General features: G+C 38.5%; 1 protein-coding gene across 2 annotated transcripts in view; it reads right to left on the bottom strand.

Annotated features, from left to right (window-relative positions):
* Positions 1–14,268, bottom strand: part of CDYL (chromodomain Y like) — a 104,944-nt gene that overhangs the window by 38,181 nt on the left and 52,495 nt on the right. The window contains exon 1 of one of the 2 annotated variants that reach the window (XM_082282952.1): positions 3,974–4,098. The exons of the other annotated variant lie outside the window; for it this stretch is intronic. The gene's annotated coding sequence lies outside the window, so the exon portion shown is untranslated. Of the gene's footprint in view, positions 1–3,973; positions 4,099–14,268 lie in introns of those variants that run through there. 2 annotated transcript variants of the gene reach the window in all.

The following is a 14,268-nucleotide window of genomic DNA, read 5'->3' on the forward strand; positions in this document are numbered from 1 at the left end:
TTGCAGGGTCTGAATTACGAACTTCTCATCTGAGGCAAAGGTTTGAGTCAGGTACCTTCGTTCTTATCATCCACAGGAACACAGCTGCCAATGCAAAGAATGGAAATGGCTAAAGGGTATCGTCCTTAAAAAGGCTCTGCATTAGCTTAGTTGAGATATAAAGCAATCCTTCCACTGCTGTAAGAGTTCAGAGGTTTCTAAGTTCATATATTACACATTGCCAGTATTGGAAGAGGCTGCTTAGTGACACTGATTGCATCTATGAGGGGGTGTCAGACTGGTCTCTTGCATCAGGGTTATGGGCAACTCAGAGATTGTTAATTAGGGGGCTTCAGAGTTATCGCTGCACCTCTACTCATTGTAATAAAGGCTTTTGCTCAGTAAAGAAATCAGCTTTGGTAACTCTCCTCACCACTTTACCAGCTATTTTTAGGAGGAAAAAAAGAAAAAATAAACCTGTTCAAAATACACCTAGGGCACGCTTCATTAAGCAGCGGTGCCAGTTTCAAGATCCTGCTTTCCCCAGTTGCCTGCTGGTTTCAGCCCATGCTCAGTCCCTTTAAATAGGCTGTCACAAATTAAAGGATATGGACAGGAACAAGCAGCCAAAACCATGGAGTGATAAGCGGGACAGATAGAAGGAAAAACGACATTGAGCAAGCTAGTGTAGGGAAGCAATTCTACTTAATGTTTAACCACAGTACTTACTAGGGGGGAAAGTATAGCTGCCTTGGGCTAGGTTGCCTAATAGAAATTTGTGGCTGTATTTCTCCTTCCCTTCAAGAACACAGTACAGAATGAAGATTTCAAAGAGGCTGGATACAACAGACTGAATGAAACTGAAGAAGACACTTAAAAATTTCCTTACTTTTGCAGAACTTCACAGCCTAGACAATACCAGAAAAAAAAAAAAAAAAGCAGTGCGTTTGTGAGACCTTCTATCTTAAAATCTATTCGTGCTGGATGTCCCTGCAGGTATCTGTCCAGACTACAGCTCAGCCTGACACATTTAAAATTAAAAAGTCTCTCTGGTGATATGCTAGTCTATAGACAATTGTAACAAAAACAAACCCCACAAGAAGATCACAACAAAGCAAAACAATCCCAACCCTTTTCTTGTTAAAGGGGGAAACAGCAATTTTAAAAATCCTCATACATCTCTTGCATTCATCAAGCTCCTTATGCCAACTGAGCTTTCAGATGCAAGAGAAAGTCCAGTCCGGAGTGCAGAGATCTACCAAGGAATCATGTAAGCCCACCACTCTTCTCTTCCTCAGCTGAGATGGAGGCTAAAGGAAGAAATTACAAATGGCAAAAGCAAGCCCTTTATCAGGATGACCTCAGCTGAAATTTTAATAACCAGCCTACACAGTTTTTCACTGTCAGCACACTCAGGCATTCAGGGAGGCATAACAATCTGCACGGGTCTTGGTGGGAAGAGCAGAGGTTGCCAGAAGGAAGTGTTTGGAGGGCACATTACCAGAGCTAGGCTATGTGTACATGACTGAAACATAAGCTGCTTTTCTGCAAGCAAGCTCTTTTAATAGGAATCCAGTTTATTTATTTATTCAGAAGCAGATGGCATCCTCTCAAGATGTTATGCAGAACATGACACACAAAACAAGTATTTTCATCTGAGCATATTTTTTCTAATCAACTCCCTGCTATTCATCATTAAATGACAAACAAAAATTTAGCCTCCGGAGTCTGATAATACTCTAGGCTAACTGAAGCTAACTCACGATACAGCAGTAAGTGATGAAATGTAATGACTTGGAAGGCACTGGGGTGCAGACTAGATGACCTCAGTGTCTTTTGACTTAAAATGTTATATAAAAAAAGCATTCCAACTGTGAAAAAAAAAAAAAAATCACAAATTGCAGCCTCTGTGCTGATGAGCACATTTGATAGACAAGCCCCATGACCTATGGTTACTCAGAAGTGCCTAACACAATATTTTGTATTTATACAAAAGCGAACAAAAGGCAAGAAATCTTGTCAGAAAGTGTTAGTAATACTGCCATGCAATCACTGTATTGTAGGATTCTGTGTGACATTGCTGATAGCTTTCATACGAAGTTTTGATGTAATTCCTGCTGAATCATGACCTCTAATCTCCATTCATTGCAAAGCCTAAGCAACCACCACAAAGACTTGTAGAAGGACATCATGTTAGAGAAAATGTTATCACTTCATGCAGACAAAACACAATTTAGAAGGAAGTCAAGTACTATCAAATACTCCCCTCTCTCCTGACCCTTCCTACTCCACACCTCAACTCTGAGACCACTGTGTGCCACCTTTGATTGATACTACATGGTTTCCTTATAATAGGGAAGTTGTATATATCCAAATGTATTAATGTAGTGAGGTTCATTTGCCACACAACAGTACAATGCAGTACACCCAAAGTGAGTCATCCTCTCATTACAGCCTCATACAACACATAATTAAAATATAAGGGACTCCCACAAACTAAAGTAATTCCGGAATTTTCTGCATGAAGAATGTGCATGATCCTAATATTTTCTAATAATTTAAAAATTTACTGGTTTTACTTTTAAATAACAGCACACAGAAAGAATACTAATACCAACTCAAGGAATTTGTAGGTTATGCACTTTACCAAGGTGGTTCAAATTCAGCAGACACTGAAATCACAATAAACTTCTGAGGTGCATTTCCCTTCCTGAGAGTGTCTCCAGCTTCTTTTTACTGCCTCCCCTGCACCCCCTACCTGAGATCACCAGCTTCCACTCTCTGTGAAAGGAGGTCCCTCCCACTCCTCTCCCCTGTGCCTTTCATTTCCTCTATTGGCTAGGCAGGGGAAGGGAAGAACTTGAGGATTTGGACCCCACTTGGTCCCATTTCTTTGGGAAGGGGCTGAAGACTCCAAGAATGGATCCTCCGGGACCAACTCAGCCTGTGATCTGATCATTGGGATGAACTACTACATGGAGTTAAAGATGATAAGAAAAAAAAAAAAGTTGTATCTTTTCTCAAACTTACTGCATCACAAGGTAACTTGTACCCAAATTCTCATTATCAAGATTGATAAAATTTATAAAATCGTAGTTGTATTATGAAGAAATTTTGTCACCCTCTTTCTCTTCTTATATTTATAAGGGTAAACTGAGTAGGTAAATCTAAACTAGTTTCAGTGTGAACATTCCATTTCTTACCAATTACTTACTCGCACTTTACTTTGTTGTGCCTGAACACGGGTAAGAGAATAAAAGCTGGGTTTTATTTAACTGTGTGTAATTCTTATTTTTAAGAGTTTGGGCCATTATTATTTGGATGATTTTGCCCAACTCAAGTGCTCTTGTGAAGATTAACCTGCATCATTACTTTCCCCCACTGCTATATCCAGAATGCTGAAGAGACTTAGCAGGTACCTAAATATCACTGGAGGTTGGAAAGGAACATTGAAAATTCAATTTTTCGTATTTGTACAGTTTTTCTTCCATAGTTTTTCATACTGAAGACATTTCCAAGCATTGCCAGCCAGTCTGATTTTGTGTTCTCTGTCCCCTTTTGAGAAAAAGACAAGAGCTGAGACGATGACAGAGCTCTAACAGCTCCATAGGAAGGAGCTACCAAGCTTCAATTTCCCTCCATAGCCTGGCTCTCCCACAACTAATCCCATGAAAATACAGCCAACTAGCAGCTCAACACTAGTGAAAACCTTGCAAACCAGCTGGCTATTCAAACCTGTCTGCACTTCTTAACTTTTTCCTAAAAAACCTCCAAAAAACCAAACAAATTCTGATTGTGCATCTCACAAGATACTAAGATAAAAAGAAAATGAAGACTTGGGGGTCTGGGCCACCCGACTTTAAATTAGCAGTAAAATCCACTTGCTGAGCCAGAGATTTCCTGTGTTTTCAGAGATTAACCTGATTACTGTTTGTGAGTGTGAAAAAAGATATAGTTGGAGAAATGAACGGTTACAGCAAATTATGTAACTTACATATAAAAATGTAATGAATGAGAAAATAATTCCTTCAGGGAACTGGAATGATGCTGCTGTTCTTTCCAGTACTGTAACTGAAAAAGACAAACCAAACAATAACAAAAGGCATTTCCGCCCTCATCTACTATAACTGAGAAATACTGAACTCAAGGTAGTCACTTTTTGGCTTTAGTGTTTTATCTGATCCCTGATGAGAATAAAAACTAGTTGGGGTCCCTGTGCTAACTAGGGATATTACCATTTACTGTGGTTATAAAAATTCAGAAGTGAAGGAAGGCATTACATCCTCCATGAAGGGAAGACTAGAGTACAATTCCATTTTCATCCCTTCCTCTTAGGGGCTTTACTCTAACTAAATATAAGATTTTTTTTTTTAATGAATGTAGATATTCTGTCAACAAAATTTCAATTGCATATTAATAAATCTTTAACTTCCTAGACCACATTTTTAAATATACAAAGTAATTTTAAACAAATCAACTAAATGCCTAAGTATTAGAAACTTCATCACTGAAACAGTATCACAGATTCACAGAATACCAGATTGGAAGGGACCTCAAGGATCTTCTGGTCCACCCTTTCTTGCAAAAGCATGGTCTAGACAAGATGACCTAGCACCCTGTCCAGCTGATTCTTGAACGTGTCCAATGCTGGGGAATGCATCACTTCCCTCAGGAGCTTATTCCAGTGGCTGATTGTTCCATTATGAAATATTTTCCTCTTGTGACCCATCTCCCCAGGAACAACTTGTATCCACCCATTGCCCCTGATCTTTTCCATATGACTCCTTGTTAAAATGGAGCCTCCATCTTCTTTGTAGCCACCCTATAAATACTGGGACATGGTGATAAGGTCTTCTCTGAGCCTTCTTTTCTCAAGGCTGAACAAATCCATTTGTCTCTCAGCCTTTCCTCACATGGCAGGCTGCTCAGGCCTTTGAATATTTTTGTGGCCCTCCTCTGGACCCTCCCCAGCCTGTCCATAGCTTTTTTTGCATAGCAGGGACCAAAACTGAACACAGTGTTCAAGGTGCAGCCTGAGGAGTGCCAATTAGAGAGGGACAATGCTTTCTGCATCTCTGCTGGTGATGCCCTTGCTGATGCAGCCCAGCATCCTGTTGGCTTTCTTTGCTGCAGGAGCAGCACACGGCTCACTCAGATTGAGCTGTCTGTCCACCAGGATCAACCCCAGGTCCCCTTCCACAGAGCTGCTCCCCAGCTGGGTAGATCCCAATCTGTGATACACTCCTGGATTGTTTCCCTTACACAGGACACCAGGCCAGACTGTCACACATTAGTTTCTGCAGAAGGAGGCTGTAGGAGACCATTTTGGAAGCCCTGGAGAGATCCAGGTAGACAGTATCACCACTCACCCCCTACATCAACTGAGCAGGTTACTTTGTTGTAGAAGGTGGTTAGGTTTGCCAAGCACAATTTGCCCTTGGTGAATCCATGCTGGCTCTTCCAAATAACATGCTTCATCTGAACTGTGATGGCTCCCAGCAGGACTCATTCCATCACTTTTCCAGGGACTGAAAGGGCCTATCATTTCCTGGATTCTCCTGTAAGCCTTTCTTGTAGATGGGGGTGACATCAGTCTTCTTCCAGCTTTCTGGGACATCCCTAAAACTTCTCGACATCTCTAAAATTAGGGAGAGTGGCCTTGCAGTGATGTCAGCAGCCTCCTAACACCTCTGGTGAACAGTAACAGGGCCCGTGTGTGTGTGGGTCAAATTCCTGTGACAGGTCACACACCAACTCTTCCTTCACTGATGGAAGGTCTCTGTTTGCATCCACCTGGATCTTTGTTCCCAGGTCAGGGGCCCAGCAGGGCTGGTAAAGATGGTGGCTGAGATGGTAAAGAAAGCGTTGAGAACTTCTCTGCCTTTCCAGCACTGCTGGTGACTGTTAACTTCTCCTGTTTTAACAGTGGGCCAGTATTTTCCTTCTCTTTCCGCTTGTTTATTTCGGACCTAAAGAACCCTTTCTTGTAGTTTTTGACATCTCTGGCCAATTTCAATTTGAGCTAAGCTTTTGCTTGTCAAACTGCATCTCTGCACACCCTGGAAATGTTCTTGTAGTTTTCACTGGGTGCCATCTGCTTTTCCATCTATGGTGCACTTCTCCTTGCTTTGAGCAGATTCAAATGCTCGCAGTTAAACCAAGGAGGTCTCTCCCTACTTCCCTCACCTTTAAAAGGCATAAATGTTTTTTGTGCTTCCAGGAGAGTGTTCTTGAAAAACTCCCAGCACTTGCTGTCTCCTTTATCCTCCATGGAAGCTTCCCACAGAATCCCTCCCAACCAAGCTCTCAGCAAGCTGAAGTTTCCCCTTCTAAAATTTAGAACATTTGTCTTAATAGTAACCTTAATAGTTCAGCGGGTTCCCAAAACACAATATTGTAACCAGTGCAGCCAAGGCTACCAGTAGCAGAGATACTACAAAGCAGTACTGCATTTAATTTGTTGATTTGTTCAAAACAGTAATTTCATAGTATCTAACATGTAAACGAGACTGATCTGAGGTACAAACACTGGGCAGATCAGTTCTAGGATTTCACAGTAATTTCTGAAAAATCTAAATTAAAAGAAACTTAAATAATACTAAACCAATTTGCCTACCTAACTTCACCCTCTACAAAAACATTTTACTCCTAAAAGAAGTTACAGTACAATTAGTGCAGAATTACAAGAATATCTGTGAAAACTGGACACATACCAAGGAAATTACTGACCTATAAAAAAGGTCTGTAAAAGCAAACAACGATCACGTAACAGTTCATATTACCCTGAAACCAACAGAAATCCTCCTGAATTGCTGAGGATTGCCAGGGATGCTGGAGTATCTCAGTTTTCATCCAAAGGTTTCAACAGCCTCCCCAAGGGCCTTGCCTAATCCTGACACAGTGCTGCCCAACTCACTTCTGTGCAGGAGAATCTAAAATTGCCTCAGAATACTGGATTTTTCTTTTGAGTCTTCAAAGAGTATGAGGCCTACTCAAAGAGTATATGTAGTAGTTATAGGAGAAAGATAGGATAGGATTTAAGCATATTAAAAAACCCCCAACACATAAAAGATTGAAACATTTGAAAACGTGATCACTGAATTTGACTAAGTTATTAGAAGATCATAGTACAGCTAATGCTTACACTGGCTAAGTACTAAAATATTAGACAGAATTACAAAAGGAAAAGTATAGAGAAGTTAATATCAGGTCAACTACAGACCCACTGACTTTTATACAGGTTTATCCTGAAATAATTGTTATTTTATTATTATTCCCACCCTTTTTAACCTGAACATATGTATTTGTCCTATTTGTACTACAGTAGCCTATTAGGGCTGTAATTTATGAATTATCATACACAATAGTGTGGTGACAATTTCTTTATATTACACTTTAACTGAAAAGACTCTAGAGTTTATTACTGTTTTTTTAAATTGTGTATTACTGGCATGCCTAAAATATTTAATAGAGAACAGACTACTCCTTAACATGTCATGCACCAATCAGTATCCTACTAATATACCTTATTAAACTATAAAATGACATTTCAAACTGGACTATGCCAAAAAAAATTAGCAGGGAACCCTTAACTATTACAAGATATAAAAGAGGCACAACAATTCCTTGAAGACGACCACTGTGCCGGAGTAAAACTTAGTACTAGAGAAAAAAAAAGGACTTCAGAGCAAAATATTTTAACATATTGTAAGTCCATTTTCTTCCTCAATGCTTCACAGCAAGCTGAAAAATAAGGATCAGTGGATAATACAGATTGTTTTGGCTTGTTTACTTTATCAGAAAACTCACTGCTCAATCTTTAATGTTAGCTAGTTACATCTGTATTTGGAAATGCAAAAAGAAATATGAATGCAAAGCATCAGCACTTCTCCATGGGTCAATAAACGTAACAGGTACCTAAAGCCACCAATCTGAAGACTGTAAAAAAGCATAGCATTTGATTTTTATGTGTCTTAAAGGAACTCACACCTGAATAATTTTACTCATTGCTTTCAAAGCTGATTAAACATAATACACTCTCTTTTTCTTTAGAGCATCTAAACGGTTGTTGAATCTAGCATTCCAGAAAGAGAAAGAAAATCCTTGAAATAAACATTTCCTCTGATTCTTAAGAGCAGAAAATAAACCAAGTTCAGAAAATCCTAATTTCAGCGTACTTCTTTCAGAAGAAGTCCTAGCTCCTGACCAATGGTGCAGGCAAGCCCTCCACTTCCCATCATTACTATCTGGTACTGTATGATCATTTGAGACAACCCATTCTCTTACTACAGAGTTATTATACAATACATATATCTTACTAATGGTAAGACTTATAATTTGTTTACTTTTTACCGTTTTTTAAATGGAAAACTTGCCCTAAATTCCTTTTTTTTCCTCCCTCTCGCCTATTTAAAAAGGTTTTTTCCACTGCTCCATTGTCTGTCTCAGAAAGCTCATTTGTAAAAACACCTCCCAAACCTGACTGACTATACAGGACCCAATAAAGCTAATGGAACAAAAAGCACTATCAATGTGCAAAGAAACAAGAAAACAAAATGCCCCACTAGCTTTCAATAATAGCAATCAAAGATGTAATTTGTGTTTTGTATAAACTTTTAAATATTTAAAACAGGTTTTCAAGCTAATTGCCTACCCATGCACTGAAGGTAAAAATAGATGATTCTCTAAAGAACGCAGAATAATCTGTCATCTGGTCTATTCAGAAATTGAAACAGAAGATCACAAACCACATAGTAAGTTGTTTGAAACACCCATTATGACCATATTGAGTTTGCCTACTTGTACTAATATATGAAAAAAACCCACTATCTTTGAATTTCTTGGTGAAAGGGCGCACTGCCACAAATACATCTTCACACACTCACCAACTCTGAGAGAAGCCTCGGCAGGATACTCTTTCTGTTCTCCAAAAATTATTTTTAAATTAGCTCTGTCAATAAAGTGTTATGTCTGGTAAAATAAGTATTAGCTTTGCATTTACTGTTGCTTTCAGCTCATTCCTGTGTTTCTCAAAAGTGCCCAGTGAATTTGAAATCCATCCAGAAAACCAACTGATATGGGGAGAACACAAGGCAGTAATTCTGTTTACACTGGATGGGGTTTTGAGGTGACTATACCAAACCAAACAAGGATGAATGACAATCAGTGCTCTTTACTTAAAGCCTCTGAACTCTGAAGCATCTTTTTATTAAAAGGATTGTTTTATACATTTCTATACACAAATTTTGTAAAGGAAGGGTGCTTCACATAAGGACCTCAGCAGGAACCAGATCAGAGCATTACCTTCTCACTGCCTTTCCAGTGCCTATCCTGACGTCCTAACAGGGCAATGATTAGAATCTCTGAACATCTGCACAGTAAAAAGTTAATTCTGCAAACAATAGTTAAGAGAATTAATCCATAACTAATACTGGATAATGCTGTAGAAAAACATACAAAAATGACTGAATTACAATTTTCAGATATGTCACAAAACATTTCCTTACTTCTGAGGAAAGAGAACTCACATTCTTTGTAAAACGATACCATTCCTATAGGTACTATATAGTCCCATTATCCTCAAAAATGCCTATTTTTTTTTTAAATGGCCATTACCTCCCTCTTTGGGACTCAAACATGTTTTAGCAAAGAGTTTTCAGGACTAAATGGAAGCTATAACTAAAGCTATACCTAAACATTTCTCTTTTGAATTTGACACCCTTTGATTTCTCTAGATGTCCCCTTGTCTTATTCATTCAATTCCCAAATAGAAATTTCCAAGTACATCAGTCATTATTTCACCTTGTCTATAATTTGTTTCTTCTCCAAAATAATTATTGTTTTCCCTTTAGACACATTACTTTTTAACAAAGTATTTAATATCCTCTTTGTTCCTGTTGTACTAGCTTTCATCAAGGGCTTGGCCTAGATTCCCCAACTGTATATGCACTGGAAGTACACTGGCACAGCTCTCATCAGCCAGTTACTCAATTCCCTCCCATTCTAGCCTGTCTTTCAAACAACACAGGAATCTAAGCTGAAATCCAAAGGACAGCGGTGCTAAGGTAGAGAAGACACTGTGCCAGCCAGCGTGTTATCTACAGATCCATTACACACCAGGCGTGACTGAAGGGTAGTAACAAATGTGTGTGACAAACAGAGAAACCTTCAGAGCTTCTTTGGTCCAATATTAGGCCAAGTCTACTTCGAGTTGCCCTTAGCAGTGTTCAGGCATTCCTATCTGCATCTCAGACTAAAAATTCTGTTCAGGAGCTAGCAAGAAAAATGTTCAAGTTATCTTCAAGCTGTTCGTCACTCCACTTAGCATCCTGCTTTAGGTATGTCCCTCTGAAATTTCTGTGTTCTTGTAGCTTAAGTAATAAAGTGTTTCTCTGCAAGTTTTGTACCTTTGCTGCTCACTGCTATACTTTTTTTAAAAAGAGATCACTAAATATAAATAAGCACAGATCCCACTGTCAACCTTGTGACACAGCTACAATGAACCACTAAGCCTACCCTGTTTTCCATCTTTCCAGTCAGTTTCAGAGCAGTCTTTTGAAGCACAACTTCTTACTTTCTTTAGTTTCCTCTTTCAAGGAATATTTTCAAAGAAAATAGATGACAGTCTGTATTTCTTTATCTATGTTTCAATGAGATGTTTAAAGACCTCTTACTACAATAGTACAATGCTGTCTTTCCTGCTCTTCTTCCACATTAAATTTTAGGACTTTCTAGTTTTCAGATGCATTTAAATTTAGAATATTATAGCTCAAAGTGCCAATGTTTATGATTTGCCTTTGTTTCTTAAAAGCATCTAAAACATAATAAACTTTTAAGCCTTTTAAATGACAAATACTTACTAAACAAAAGCTTTTTTATGCATTCTAAGATGGTAAAATTAAGAAAACAGTTACTAAAGAAGAATTAACTGCTTGATAATTTGTGGCCTAATGCATTTCAGTGTGTGTTCTTAAATAAGTTTACAACATAAACGGTATGTAGAGCAGATAATTTAGATATTTTTGTTTGGAAAAAAATACATACAGCATTACAAACATACGCCTTCTGTATTTGTTTTCTTTTAAATAACAGTACTTCATTGTATTATTATCAGTAACTCACAGCAGCAGCTCTGGATCATGGTTATGGCCACTTTGAGTACTGAAATTTCTCTGGCTAGGTAGGAAGTAGAGTTATTCCAGGGCAATATATTACATATACATATACATAAAAATAAAAGGTATTTCTATGAACACCTGTAACATTCAAGACTGTATCCAGCTCTTATCCCAACAGTTAGCCTTAAAAAAAAACTTGGTTTTGAATCTTAGTTTTGCATCTTCTTAAATCTAACTGTTTTCTTTCTTTCACAAGCACTGGTGTAAACAAATTATTTCAGAGTTTCGTCTTAATTGTATGGTATTTTATCCCACCTGTAACAGTCTCCCTGTGTGGATGTTTCATTGACTTTATTTTATGTAGACAATGTGATCTAGGAAAATCTTCCACAAACCACATTACAGTTGTTTTAGTACAGGTTTTTTTAATGGATTTTCACATCAAACTATTAAGATTAATCTTTTCAAGAGAACACATATTCATAATGACAGCTGCCTTAGCAAATATGCATTCCATCCCCTTCACAGCTTTAACAGAGATAGGAGATTAAACTTTTTCAAAAATTGAAACAGCAAGAGACAAAAAAAGTGTCTGGTTACTCTACCAGGCACAACTGCAAAAGGCACCTCATGAGTGTTTCTGATTGCGCTTCACATTTCAAAAGCTGCTCTGAAGTTGTAGAATTTTGACAATGTTGGATGAAAAAAAATGTATGTAGCTCAACATTTCTGTTCTATCATTCATTCTGATCTTCAACACACTTTCTCTGTGCAGACGTATGCAAAGTAGGCTGAAAGGGTGCCTCGTAAACAGAGGCTCTGCTTCATTGTGCTTCATCTTTCCTAAGTTTTGGCACAGCAGGTGTGACAAACCTGTCCTCAGAATTTACTTTCATCTCACATTGGCACGTGTGCTGTAGGAGAATGTAATGGCAGATCATTACTGACCCCATCTGAGCAGTCAGTCAAGAGAGATTGAGACTCCAGATCCTCAGCTCCTGTAAACTGATGTAACATCAGAGGAACTGCACAACTATTGAGCTTTATGTTTACCAGTGGGCTACAGGTGTAATACAAATTCCAGTGAGAATAACACAGGAGTTTTTCTAGCAACTTAGGCTGAGGTTTTTATGTCCAAATGGAGAATTTATTGGGAAATTTCTTACCCTTTTTAAAAAAAAAAAAAAAAAAAAAAAGTTTGATCCAGAGTTTCCTTTAAAGGTTTTCCAGGGACAGAATTAAGAAAGGAAAAAAGTATGTGTCTGTCTCACTCCCCAGGGACACATCCTCTCCCTCACTGTCACTTCCAAAAGGCTGATAAAAATAAGCTTGCCCTTAAAGGAGCAGTTGGTTAGGCCATATATATATGATTAACCATATATAGATATATTAAAAAAATGTGTCTCCCATACCTGGGATTGGGGAAAGGAATACTCATTTCAAAATAACTACATTTTACAGTAGCTCAGCTGTATTAAAAGTCTACACCAATGTAGCATCCAACTGAGACATCTCCATTCTGAGTACTGGAGAATGGCAGAAGACAGAAAAGGAAACAACCAGTCACTTACGCTTTATATTTCTCAGGTATCCTGGGTTGCAGTGTATTCTGTTACCATCCTCATGAGCTGTTGAAACCAGGTGGGGCAGTGTTTCCTTGCCTCCTCCCCCCAGACTATCTTGCTGTTAATGGCCCATCAATGCCCTGCTGCCTGACTCAGAGATAACTCCCTCCAGACTATCTTCTGTTAATGAGCCCAATCAACACTTGGCCTCATGACTCATTACCCCATTGTGAGATGCTCCACCCAGAGGGAGGAACCAAGCATTCCATCCTGGATATTATCTGAGATTCTGAACACCAGAGCCAACCCTTCCACTAGATTTCCAGAGCACAGGAGCTACATAGCCACCACTGGACCTTCTGAGGAAGAGCAGACCCTTCTACAGGATCACTGCTTCAGGAGGACTGCAGCCACCATTCTACCAGACTGCTACCACCACCCTGACTAACAGGGAGTTAGGGTGTATCTTGACTCTGTCAGTTTGAACCAGTGTTTTCTTTTATTTTTTCCTTAATTTCCCCATTAAATTGTTATTCTGACTTGGTGCCTCCCACTGCTTTGTTTTCAAACTAGTACATGAGGAAAACAGCCTTAAAACCAAAGCAAACCCTGCACTTAGATCCTGATGATGAGTAGTAGTAGTAGTAGTTGACATAAACCATAAGTCTGTTGACATAAACCTAGTAAAAGGTTCTGAAGATAAAAGATTTTCACAATGAGTTCTCAACCCTGGAGCTCCACGAAAGTAACTATACTGCGTACTATAAACTGCAGAAGCAATAGTGCAGAGGGGAGATAGAAAACCAGAACAGATAAATCTTCCACGTGACTCAGACCATGCAGTCTACCATATTGCTTAAAACTTTTTCATTTATACCAAGCCAAAAATACAGATAAACAAATTGGCAACAATTCAGACTATTTTTAGTTAAGAGTAAGGAAGTTGAAGAATTTGAACATGACTTTGTAAGACAGAAGGATAAATTGGTGTTAGGGTAAAATGTTGCAATATAGTGCATAAGGGACATAATAATATGAATTCTTAAGAAATAAAATTGAAATGAAATTCAACTTCTGGAGAAAAAAACCAGCCAAGGGTGTCTTTAAGCTTGATTAAATGAAAACTGCTTTACTCTATAGTGATTTGCTAAATGGATATACAACCAAAGACAGAAAATTACACACTTCTGCATTTGAAAAAGAAGTTTAACCAGTAATTTTAGAAGTTAAGAGTGCTTTGCAAAGGACTTTAACCCATTTCATAGGCTTTTGTTTGCACTAATAAAATATTTGGTTGCTTTCCAGATCACTCAGCAGAGATCAAGCCACCATCCAAGTGCAGCGTACAAACACACTGAAAAAGGAAGTTCTTCTCTTAGGGCTTTTTTTGTAAATCACATTTTACTACTTAACCAAAAAAGTCCCCCAACAAACAAAAGGAGGGCTCAAAGCTGCCTCTGTTCTTTCAGGATGCTAAAAAGAAATAAAAAAAACCTAACACATCATCCCAACTTTCCTTTTGTTGTACTGGCCACTCTAAATTCACAGCACTGAACTTCTTCAACCCTCCTCTTAATTCTGCTTTCAGAGAGGGTTTATATGCATGG

The sequence above is a fragment of the Coloeus monedula genome (genome assembly GCF_965178545.1).
Source record: "Coloeus monedula genome assembly, chromosome: 1".
Classification (NCBI taxonomy): domain Eukaryota; kingdom Metazoa; phylum Chordata; class Aves; order Passeriformes; family Corvidae; genus Coloeus; species Coloeus monedula.